This window comes from Malaya genurostris, chromosome 3 (genome assembly GCF_030247185.1).
Source record: "Malaya genurostris strain Urasoe2022 chromosome 3, Malgen_1.1, whole genome shotgun sequence".
NCBI classification, from domain to species: Eukaryota; Metazoa; Arthropoda; class Insecta; order Diptera; family Culicidae; genus Malaya; species Malaya genurostris.
Genome location: NC_080572.1, coordinates 48,561,017 through 48,573,400, shown reverse-complemented (window position 1 = coordinate 48,573,400; position 12,384 = coordinate 48,561,017). Strand labels below are relative to the sequence as shown.

Genomic DNA, 12,384 nt, shown 5'->3' with positions numbered 1-12,384 from the left:
ATATTTTTTAGCAATTCCAATTACTCACATTTATAATATTGACTAGAAATTAATACGAATCATATTTCAAAATGTAGTATTAGGTGTACAACTTTGCTTCCGCCGTTTTTTTTTTCAAAATTTAAAGCTTTATTGCGAAAAAGTGCTTACAGATGTATTATTCAAAGTATTGTCCATCGCTAGCGACAACTTTCTCCCTTTCAATCTTTCCGGAAATTTTCGGATCCCGGCTCGAAAAAAGGAGTCCTTTTTTTGACGCTATCCTTGAAGCAATCCATTTTTCCAACTCTTCGAAGAATTGAAAATGTTGATCTGCCAGACTGTGTGCCATCGAACGGAATAGGTGGAAATCAAAAGGGGCGACATCTGGGGAATACGGCGGGTGGAGCAAGACTTCCCATTCCAGCGTGTCCAGGTACTTTTTGACCACTTTTGCGACGTGAGGCCGAGCATTGTCGTGTTGGAGGATGACTTTGTCATGTCGCTCTTGATACTGTGGTCGCTTTTCTTTTAGCGCGCGACTAAGGCGCATCAGTTGCGTTCGGTAGCGATCTCCTGTGTTGGTTTCACCCGCTTTTAAGAGCTCGTAGTGAATTGTTATTCATCTTTGAAGGTTTTTTCTCTTCCACCATCATGTTTGTCTTCGACATAAAACGTTGAAACCACTCCCGACACGTTCTTTTACTCAGAGCAGCATCACCGTAAGTTTCTGAAAGCATTCGATGCACTTCAGTTGCATTTTTTTCGAATTGTATCAGAAAAGTAAAACTTCCCGCAAATGGCGAGAATTGGACATTAAACAGACATTTTCGAGCGTGAATAATACGAGAACAAGAACAACTGTCACTGAAACGGCGATGACAATTCGTTAGGCACTGTACACACTCACCTTAAAGGCATTATCATCTATGTATTTTAACCAGCCTCAGCCGGTACAGCCACTTATGGGAAAACGGCGGAAGCAAAGTTGTACATCTGATAACTAATTTATTATGCTCCATTTCTTTGCATGTAATGTAATCAATCTTCAGCTCTGCAACACCATTGCACGGCATCAAATTCAACATATCATGTCAATTGTATGGGTGCGCAGTGCTGCTATTTTGGTGCGTACAAATTTGACATTTCTCTCCCCTCCTTCTATATACGAGATTCGATGCACACTCACCCGAGGGCACCATGCTCGAGAAAAGGAATTTTGTTAATGATTTTTTCGGGAAATGTGAGAGCTGGATATCTTGTTAATATGAAGACTTTCTTAAAAATCAAGCGACTTACGCCATTTCATTACTTCATAGGAAGAATTGGTCATTCAATAGTTTTATTTATCCGAAAATTTTGTAGGTTTAGATTTATATATTCAGTAATAAATAATTTGTCTTCGACTTTTGCTAAAAATCAACACGAAAACCGCGCAAGATTGAAGAAGAAAAAATGAATTGACAATTCAGTTCGTTTTTTTACTCAACAGATTTCCAAACCAATCGGTTAACGGCGAAATTCATGCAGAATCGGTTGTTGCACTTCCCGCTTGTGAGAATTTCTGGCAGCTGACAGAAGCCTGGCCTGGCTTTCTGTTCGGCTTCATTTGGTATTCGTCAATCCGACATGTACATACAAAAAATAAAACTAGTCGTGAGACTTGGTAAATGAGTTGTAGTCATGGTTATATTGTGAAGCTTTGCATATCATGTTTGTTATTGCCCTGCATATATAAATTTTTAGGGAAAAAAATTTAAACCAAAAGCACTAAAACGTAGAACCAATTCAAAACGGTTGTGCCAGTCTTGTACGCAAGAATCCGGCAGAAATAGAACCTTTAAAAACCGCTAGACGAAATTCTCTCCCGGAAACGATTGTTGCCATATTCTTGCCGGAATTCTGCGGATATAGCCCGTCTTTTGGAGGGAAATCTGCCAGCTGCGTACGAGTGAGTGGAGTTCAATAGATGTTACCCAATTTTACAACTACCATTCCTACTAAAAAATTGTAGAAAGTAAAAGTTGGCCGATGGTCGACAGATGTCAGTGAAACTTTCATCGGACATCGTAGGGGGCCTAATTTTGAGTAAAACATTATTTTGTGCAACTCAGTAGCCACAAGTAAGCGTGTATTGAATTTTTGACAACCCATATTCTTTACGCAATTTGCTCGAGTAACGCTATCGTCGGTAAATAGTAATTCGGTAGTAAGGAATGTTCCAAACACTTGGTAACTCTTTTTACTACTCTTTCTTTTGCATGCATTGGTATATACTGTTCAGGAACTCACATTATTGCGCTCCTGTTCGTACCAGCTCACTCAAAACACAAATGGCGACTCCTCTTTCAGAAGTAGTGATGTTTCTTTTCGGTGCTGCTGGTTCGGGTCGATATTCTGGATAGAAATTGAACAAAATTTGTGTCTTCTTGGATTGAAACAAGTGTAATCCGGTTTGTGCTACCGCATAGGAATTAATGCGAGTAAAATTCAATCGTTTGTATCGTTTGAAAGTGGCATTTGACGAAAAGTGAAAAGTTGATTTTTTTATGCAGGATCGAAAGTGTGTGTGAAGCGTTTTTGTGATTTGTGGTAGAAAAGTGGAATCACAGCCGGTGCTTAGAAGTAGCACGGTCGTGGGTGGGAGTGGTGGACAACAAGAAACAAGAGAAATTTACTCGTGAGTGGATGGTTTCATGAGATCGGTGAGTTGCTATTCTTCTTTTATGCTTTATTACTATGGTGCTATCTCATTTATGAATGCGACTGTCGGCAAACACTGGAATGCAGGGTGAGATGATTTATTTATTAATAGTGAGACCGTTGATTCATTGTTGAAAGTATCCACCGTAAACAGCATTTTCATTGCTTAGAATATACTTATAATCGTTTTACAATAAATCTCAATACTGTTGTTTTGAGTTTTCTTATAATCGATTAGGTTAAAGGTTCTAGTTGTATAAAATTCATCTTTGCGGTTGAATATGATCAGGTGAATTTCTTTAGATCATGTAGTGTGACAATCGAACTTATTCTAAAGCCACATGAGTTAATATCAATTTCATGATGACTAAATTTATCAGTACATATATGGGAATATCAATGACTGAAACTTGCACGTTCATCGTGTCATCGAAATTATAAAACTGTTCTTTCTCATATAACTCCTAATTTAATTCAATACCTAGTACGGCGCTGAGATCGATATAAAGAAAATGAAGAAAAAATTCACTTATCCCAATCCATCTCTTGGTGCAACAATCTTTTTATCATAGGTTCGTATAAAATTTGATTGCACCTATATTAAATATCTTTTAAAATATTCGTTTTAGTGATAGATCAAATTGCAGTGCTGGCAATTCTGCAGCAGATAGGATTCAAAAGCAGTCTACGCTAAACTTCTTTTTTTTCGAATAAAAACATTACAAAGAATTTTATTATTGACTGGTCAAAATCATTAAATATGGAGCTATTCCTATTAAATAGACAGCTGGAAACAATCCGTATTTTAAATATTGAAACAATTCCATAAATACTATGCCATGGACAGTGTGTTGATTTTATTAATGAAAAAAATTGTTCATGAACCATGATTTGGCTCCTATCGCAAAGCAGTCTTCGGATATTTTGTTATATTTCTGTCCAGTGAGAACAACAAGAACGCAGACAACGTTGAGTGCACTTTCAATGAAATGGAACACGCAATGAGTGACCTTCGCGTAACTCAGTTTTCGTTCAATGAGGTGAGAGAGCATAAACGAAACCATTGCCTTGTGTGAGACAAAGAGGGCCATAGAAGAAGTGTACATCAGATTGGCGATTGTGGTTGACAGTAGAAAGAGGAAAACTATGAAGGAGAGAAGAGAGGATTCGCCAGCAGAAAAAGCCACACTGACAAGAGCGACGTCGACGACGACGACGACGATTTGAAGTTTTCGTATGCAAGTCTTACTACAACTTATCTGGTGTGGCAATTGTCTCGTAAATCGTAAAATTTTCTAGTAAATGCATAATGAAAGTTTTATAAATTACTATGAAAGTATTCTTTGCCTAGTAGAAGGAAAGTTTCCGGAGATTCCGTGCGATTAATCTAGCGACAACTGTGGGATTTTCCGTTTACCTCTATGAATGACAGCAAAAATTTAGGTGTGTTTCACTGGCCAAGGGTATAGGAAGAAAAAATCGCGACATCAATTTTGCTGGAACATTGGAGTCAAGTGGCGACGAGGTCGCAATGAAAAAAGTTTCACTCTTCCGGGACGGCTAGTGACTGTTTGTACGCAAAAGTGAATTACGATTGATTTTTCTTCTTCCGGTTGAATCGTCCGTCCAAGATGGTTCCATTGCACAGTGCATGCCGAATCCGGCTGAAAAGTGTCTACGGTACTGTGACGGACGTGAATTTTTAAAGTTGCATACATTTTTAAATCTACCATCGATAGCGGCTCGTCTTTTTTTTTCTTCACTACTGCATCTTGCAAGCAAGTAGTGAAGCTGCAAATCATGAAAAAACTGAGAATATCGTACCGTCATCTCGTCGAGCTTCAGCATTAACAGTAATAACAGCATCGGCAGCGTATAGGTGTTACCTGTGTATGTGTGCTTGTGTAGTGTAGTGTGAAATAGTGCCTGCGAAGGTGTGGTTAGTGAAAGACCGACAGTAAGTTCTGGTTGGAGTAAGGTGCGGAATCTGGGTTACGCTGCTGGATGAAAGGCAGCTAGGCAGAAGCACGCGGAAGGATCAAAGGAAGGTGTGCCTGCGTGATTACGTTAGAGAGATCGCGTTCGAGAGGGACTAAGAGTAGCATTCGTCTGCAGCGACAGCAGCAGAATGGCGAATAATTCCAGCTTCCGGAGGTATGATTTCGGTATAGAAATATGCGGATATTCACCCAATTAAATTCGATTCATTGCTGAATGACTTTTGACATTTGTCAATTATTGTCCTCGTATGTTTAAGTTTTCATATCATATTTATACTACAAGTAGTGCATTGTGTGGAATGGAAAGCGGGATTGCAAGTATTATTAGTCTGTCAGATATTTACTATTTTGCTTTACCATCTGATTGATGTTTCATGTTTCTGTCGGTTTTCTCTCTAACGTCAGCATGTCTGCAAACAGCCCAAAATAAGAGCAGTGCAAAAAAATTTTATACTCATCAAATTAAAGCTTCTAATTTGTATTCAACGATGACAGATGCGAACTAAAGTTATTTTTTCTGCCAAATGTGGTAGTAATTCTCAAACGTAACGTAAGATCCGTTTGCTTATATCCGCATTCTTATTTGTGCACCCGAACATATTAAAAAAGTGTCTAAGCTGAAGCTTGTGAATTAACTCGGTATCGCTGCAAAAATGTGTCATGTTTTTCAGAGTCTTGTAATGAAATTAGAGAACCTAATGCACAGTAAATCGAAGTGGAAACTAGCTTTCCAATAGGTACTCATTCTGTTGAACAATCAAATCTTTTACACATTAACACTTTTCATAAAATTGTTTGTGTTTTTTTTCGTAGATCGTATACTGCATCCTTACTGAAATCAGTGGCTTATCAGAAGTTTGGTTTATGTGTGATGCTAAGCGATACGTTTTTGTTCTAGAATTGTAAAGCAGCATGCTGAGTCAAAGCTTTTTAATTGGGAATCAAATATCCCAACTTGAAAAACGTTCCCCACCCTAGTTTGTTTGTGCGTTTGATAAACACCATCTCTAATGAGTAACCTAGTTTTCTCTGATGCCGCTCGTTTCATGTGCTATTCCTTGTCCTGCTACTTATTGTATTGTAATGTAAACTCCGATGCAGACGAAAACCTTCACATTAAGCCATTTTTATCAAGTTTGTTTTTGTGGTTCATAATTTAATTATTATGGAAATCAGTTAATTAATTCATTTAATGCTTTTGGTATTAAAATGCCTTACTCTTCACTATACCGGGCCGGGTGTCCATTAAAAAAAATCAGAACAACTGAATAAAAGTGATTGAAGAAGAACGCAGTCATGTAGGCCAAAGAGAAAATCAGGACATTGATAAGCTAGAATAATATAGATAGATTTTTCTATTGGGAGTACAAATTAATTCGGTCCGTTTTGTTTGCGGTCACAAATCAATTTATTTCTAAATAAAACGAATTAAAAGATTAATCAAAGTATCGCCCATCGCTAGTTACTACTTTTTCCCACCACAGGTAATTTTTGAGTTCCATGTCGAAAAAATGTCTCGTATTTGGAGGTGACTTAAGTTTGAAACCAATTTTCGATTTCTGCGAAAAAAAAAAATAAACCATAAAATAAAATCGGAAAGCGTCGGAAAAATCAATACGGCGGGAGCGGCAAAATGTCCCTCTTGAGTGTTTCCAAATATTTGTTCACCACTTTTGCGACATGAGCCCGAATGTTTTCATTCAGGAGAATAACTTTATCATGCCTTTGCTTGTATTGCGGCCGTTTATCTTTTAATGCACGGCTCAAACGCATCAATTGCAGCCTATACCGATCACCCGTAATAGTATTGCCTAGATGTAGCAGCTCATAGTACACGGATTGGAAAAAAATGCCTACCCGAACATCTCTAGTACACAACACCCTTTTGGTCCCAACAGATGCACCACATGACCTTCGAATCACGAGTATTCTGCTTTGGTGTTGATGTTGAGGTCGATGGAAACAATTGACCGGGCATAGCGTAGTATTTTTTCTTCTTGGGGTTATCATAGAATGTCCATTTTTCATCCCCAGAAACGATTAGGTGTAACAAAAACCCTTTCTTTGTTACATTTGAAGCAGCTGTTCGTAAGTGAAAAATCGTCTTACAATGTCTCTCGGTTTCAGTTCATAAGGTACCCAACTGCCTGGCTTTTGAATTATTTCCATTCATTTTAATCGTACAGAAACTCTTGCGTTTGACTTGGATGTTCATCAAGTAATGCCTCCAACTGTTTGTTTTTTATTTTTTTTACTTGTTCAGAGCGAGGCCTGTCTTCAATGCTAAAAATAGAAAACTAAAACTTCCCGCAAATGCTGCTTAGTTAACACAAAATCGTTCAAAATTAACACAGTGAAAAACATTGTTTGTGTACTTCAATTGCTGCATTTTGGCGATCTGCTTATGCACGGCGTCGATATCCTCATTCTAACGAGATATTTGTGCATATTGTTGCGTCATCTGAAAAATTCGAAAGTGAAAAGAGAACATCCATTAATGTCGATAATTTCAAATTACTTGCCAAATCTTATGACACGAAATAGGAAGCTGGAGCTGCAATTTTGTACCGCAAATAGCTACCCACAATCTGAGCTGAGCTGAAATAGATCGCCCGTAGTTGCACTTCGTGATTGACCGAATGAGTGGAAATGTACAATGAACAAAGAAAATGAAGCTTGGGAGAAGCAAATCATTTTCACTACTTTTTATTAAATGATCAATAACGACGCTGGCTACGGCCAAAGGCTGTGATACTAAGAGAAAGGAAGGAATGTTAGTCCGATACTCGTTGTTTCTAGAGACCGCGGGTACCACTGTATCTCCACGAGCATCAAGGGATAGGAGCTTTGTTAGTAGGGAGGGAAAGAGATCCGGATATGTTTTGGTAAACAATATAATCTCAACAAATTTGATTTCCGATATTCAGGAGAAATCTAAGTAAGAAAATATAAAATATCTCCTAGGAACGATCTCACCAGAATCCCTTTTCTCCAGATGAAACACGACCACTGAAAGAATAAAATAAGGAGTGTATCGATAAGTAGTTAGCAACATTCAAACAGTTATTACTCTGAAATGGCTTAATTTTTTGCAGCGTGTTTTGCGGTGACATGTTTGTTTACATGTCAATAACAGGTGCGCAATCGATTGGTTTCGGTACGGTTTATTGTTTCAATGATGAGCCGAATTGATCCGGAAACGCGAAAGAAAATTCTGCACTCTTGGTGCTCAGAAAGCGGTGTCACGTACAACGAAATTGCAAAACGGGTGAAAGTGCACCACACAAGTGTCAAAAATATTATCGAGAAGTTCGGTAAGACCCTTTCCATGAAGGATTTGCCCCGATCCGGTAGGAAAACGGGTCCCAGCCAGCCCAGGCGGGATTTGAAAGTGGTTGAGTACATCAGGAAAAACCCATCGGCGTCGACGCGGGATTTGGCCAAGCAGTTCAACACCAGCATCAGGGTGATTCAACGGATCAAAGTTCGGAACTCCCTGAAAACGTACAAGAAACATAAGGTGCCGAAAAAGTGCCTGGTACAGCAAGTTCAGGCCAAAACAAGAGCGCAAAAACTGTATAACCGGATTCTACAGAATAAAGACGGATGCATCCTGATCGACGACGAAACCTACGCCAAGGAAGACTCCTGAGCGCTGCCCGGATCGCAATATTATACGAAATCGGTGTACCAGGACCTGGACGACGCTGACACCACGGTGGCGATGGAAAAGTTTGGGCAGAAAGTGTTGGTCTGGCAAGCAATTTGTACCTGTGGTTTGCGGTCGTCGATTTTCTTCACGAAGGGCACAATCAACGCCAAGGTGTACGAGGAAGAATGTTTGAAGAAGAGAATGCTGCCGCTGTACAGAAAGCATAAGGCTCCTTCTCTCTTCTGGCCGGATTTGGCTTCAGTCCACTACACCAACTCCGTTCTACAGTGGTTGTCAAAAAATAATGTACAATTTGTGGAAAAGGACATCCACCCACCGAACTGCCCGGATTTTCCGCCAAATTGATAGGTATTGGGTATGTATCAAGCGGCACTTTCGGAAGGAAGGTACAGTGTCCGAAAACATGCAGGAGTTCAAAAAAACTGGACAGCTGCCACCAGGAAAGTCACAAAAGTAACTGTGAAGAATTTAATGAAGAATGCATAAAAATGTAATTTTTCTACAATATATCGAAAACTGATGTCAAAATATGTTTTTTTACGCTTTTTTATTCAATAATCAATGTTGCTAACTACTTTTCGATACACTTCTTAAAAACACTGCAGTCCAACCCTAGACCTTTAGTCTGAATGACACGATCGACTTGTAAACTTTCAATATTTCATAGAAATCCGACAACAACGACAATGACATGCAGGCGGCGCTTCGATCGGTTAACAGGTTAACATCGTTGAATTTTGGGGCGGCAAATTCACAGTATCCGCCGCTTGAGCATCTTTTGTTTCGCGGAACAATATTATTGAAAAAATAGCACTCTCACTACTAAACACACACTTGCCACACCAGCACTATCACTCAAAATAACTATTTCAACCAAATGTTTAACTATACGAATCAAACAACACATTGAAATTATACTTTTTTAAGAGCGGCACCAGGACACCGCATGGCACTTCCAGTGATGCCAAATCTCTCCTCCATAGTAGTTTCCGTAGACTCTCGTTGACGTAAACTGTTTCCCGCAAATAGCTACCCACAATGTGTACTGAAAACCTAAAAATATGATAACTCGATTCGTTCCATGGAAGCTGGTTTGCTTCGATTTTGTGGCATTGCCAGACACTTTATTTTTCAACACCTCTAAACTGTCACAACGAAACAACCGAGTGGACTAGGTAAACTTGTTTATTTTGGTGAACCAAATGTTAGTGATCCTTTTATATGAGACATATTGTTATCATTATTATTATTATTATTATTAATATTATTATTATTATTATTATTATTATTATTATTATTATTATTATTATTATTATTATTATTATTATTATTATTATTATTATTATTATTATTATTATTATTATTATTTATTATTGTTATTATTATTATTATTTATTATTATATTATTTGTATTTGGCTGTAATAAAAGAGTAGGTTCAGAATTATTAATTAAATTAGAATTAAACAACCAGTAGTTTCAAAAACCTTCAACCCAAACGAGCATAGCAAGAGTATTTGCTATTTGAAATAAGTAAAGTAAAGTCTTGGCATTACATTCCTTTTGTGGAATTTGGCCTTTCTGTTTCAACAGACTTCGCAGCCGATTCTTAGCCTACAGAATCATTGCATGGCTAGTACTATGGATCCTACTGACACTAAGAATTCTTCCATGTCGGGGCTCGAACATACGACAATTGGCTTGTAAGACCAGCGTCCTATGCATTGAACCACCAACCAGGGCTGAAATAAGTACATTCATGAAATTGGTCTACGACTGAAAGAGAGAGAGACATTCAAGAAATTAAATGAAATTTATTGAAGTTTGAACGTGTCAATCAGAGTACGTCAACTAGCTGGTTGAGAGAATGTCAAAATTATTGTTTAAAATCTTCCAATTAACTTCGGTTTGCGGAAACTCATTACAAAATTTACCATATGATAACTAAAAATTACCATAAACATAAATTTAAGGAGTAGTTTCCGAAAATTGACATTTGAGAATATTTCAAAATGTTAGATAGCGCTCGATCCTCGATCAAAAAGATCCCAGAATCTATTCAGAAAATTGAAAATACAATACTATTCATCAAAATCGATATCGATATCACCGGTGGTGCTTGTCGTGTACAGAAATCTCTATTTGCGAACGAAAGTGGAAGTTCGCAAAAAAGTGTTTGATGTGAATATTATTATAGATGCTTTCTTGAACGCACTTGACGATGATATATTTTTCTGCATGTTGCTGATGAAATTATGACTAAGCTTCCATCGGAAGTTTTTCGTTGCTTAACCACCGGGTGGCACCACATACCCATATCCGATTTAGCTCAAATTTAGCATAGAGACTTTTCGACTGAATCGAACTCAGAATTCAAATGAAAGGTGTTTTGGTCCCATAGTGTTCTATTGAATTTCATCTAGATTCGACTCCCGTTTCAGGAGTTAAGAGTAATATGTGCAAACTTATAAAACAAATTGCACTCAATTTTCTCGTAGATTGCTGAACCGATTCTCACAAACTGGGATTTAAAAAAAAAGGTTTTCAAATTCCTTAAAACATCTGGATTTTTATTTCGATCTGACTTCCGGTTCCGGAATTACAGTGCGATAAGTGGAAAATGTTCTATTTCATGATTATTTTTTTATGGTAAACAGATTCCCTAAAACTAACGGATAAAATTTTCTAGTTAGCTGCAGATATTGTTAGTTCGACACTACTATTTCCCGGTTTTCGGTTCCGGAACTATCGAAAGTAGTGAAGAAAAACTCTAAAGATGGAACATGCCACTTGAGCCAATTAGTTCTGTAACCAGGAAACAATTCTCTTTTCATGCAATTTTGTTATGTGAATGTTTATGCAAATTTTCAAAGTTATGCGGTTTTTAACGATTTATTAGTTTTAGTTGGTTTGACGTAAAGCCACCATAAACTAAGTTCAGTTTTTGCAATGACTGAGCGAAAACATATATTGGAGAAGCCAAATGAATGAAAAACTAACAGAAAAGATGATTTTTTGGAAAAAGATACGCTCAGAAACAAGACTCGAACCTGCGTTCTTATGCATTCCGTGCATACGCGCTACCATTTCGCCACTCTGAATCTTGCTATAGACTGACTGGCGTTTTAGAGTGTCTAGAACAAGGTTCAGAGTAACGAGTAGCGCGTATGCACGGAATGCATAAGAACGCAGGTTCGAGTCCTGTCTCTGGGCGTATCTTTTTCCAAAAAATCATCTTTTCTGTTAGTTTTTCATTCATTTGGCTTCTCCAATATATGTTTTCGCTCAGTCATCGCAAAAAAAAACAATGCTTTTGTTTATGTGATTTTTTTTTGCGATACGCAAGATAAAGAGAATCTAATATGAGACACAGGTGAATCCAAATGAGCACTTCGCCAAGGTTTAGTTTATGATCTAGGCTTTCACAAAAACATAACCTTAAAATATTCTATCGGTGAATGAATCATTCGGTTCGGCTATAGATATCGGTTGATAGGGTTGGTTAAAAAACCCATTTGAGCCACTACGCGAAAAAAGTGCTGAGTTGAACAAATCTGACATTATATCATTTATGTTTCCGAGTCCTAACGTTTCATGACCGATCAATGACCTATTGGTCACATTGGTGTCCGATATCCGGTTCTAATGTTAATGTTATTGTAAATCATTTTCTATTCATATGGCATTTTCTAGGTACTGAATCTTCCATGTATTTCTCACAAAACCAAACAACATCCTTATCAACAAAATCCCAACTAGAAAATAGTATTCTTCAAAAAGAGTCAAGCACGATAGAATGATGTAATTTCCCTTTTTCAAAAGAAGCCAACGAACGATGCCGGGTTTTATAACAAAGGAAATGCCAAACAATAAGTTTCGTGACAAGCGACATCAGCATAGTATTTCAATTTTCTTGCTACGGAAATTTGTGTTATATCAAAACTATTATACAACTTCCTAGTTATGTTTTATCTTTGTTTAGCTCCCATTGTGGGGAAAAACGTGCAAAACGGAACGGGAAATATGATAAT

General features: G+C 37.7%; 1 protein-coding gene across 2 annotated transcripts in view; it reads left to right on the top strand.

Annotated features, from left to right (window-relative positions):
* The first annotated feature begins 2,301 nt into the window (after window positions 1–2,301).
* The window catches only part of LOC131439648 (catenin delta-2), a 61,192-nt gene continuing 51,109 nt past the window's right edge, over window positions 2,302–12,384 (top strand). The window contains exon 1 of one of the 2 annotated variants that reach the window (XM_058610934.1): window positions 2,302–2,684. The gene's annotated coding sequence lies outside the window, so the exon portion shown is untranslated. Of the gene's footprint in view, window positions 2,685–3,624; window positions 4,837–12,384 lie in introns of those variants that run through there. The other variant, XM_058610935.1, reaches the window with a different exon arrangement.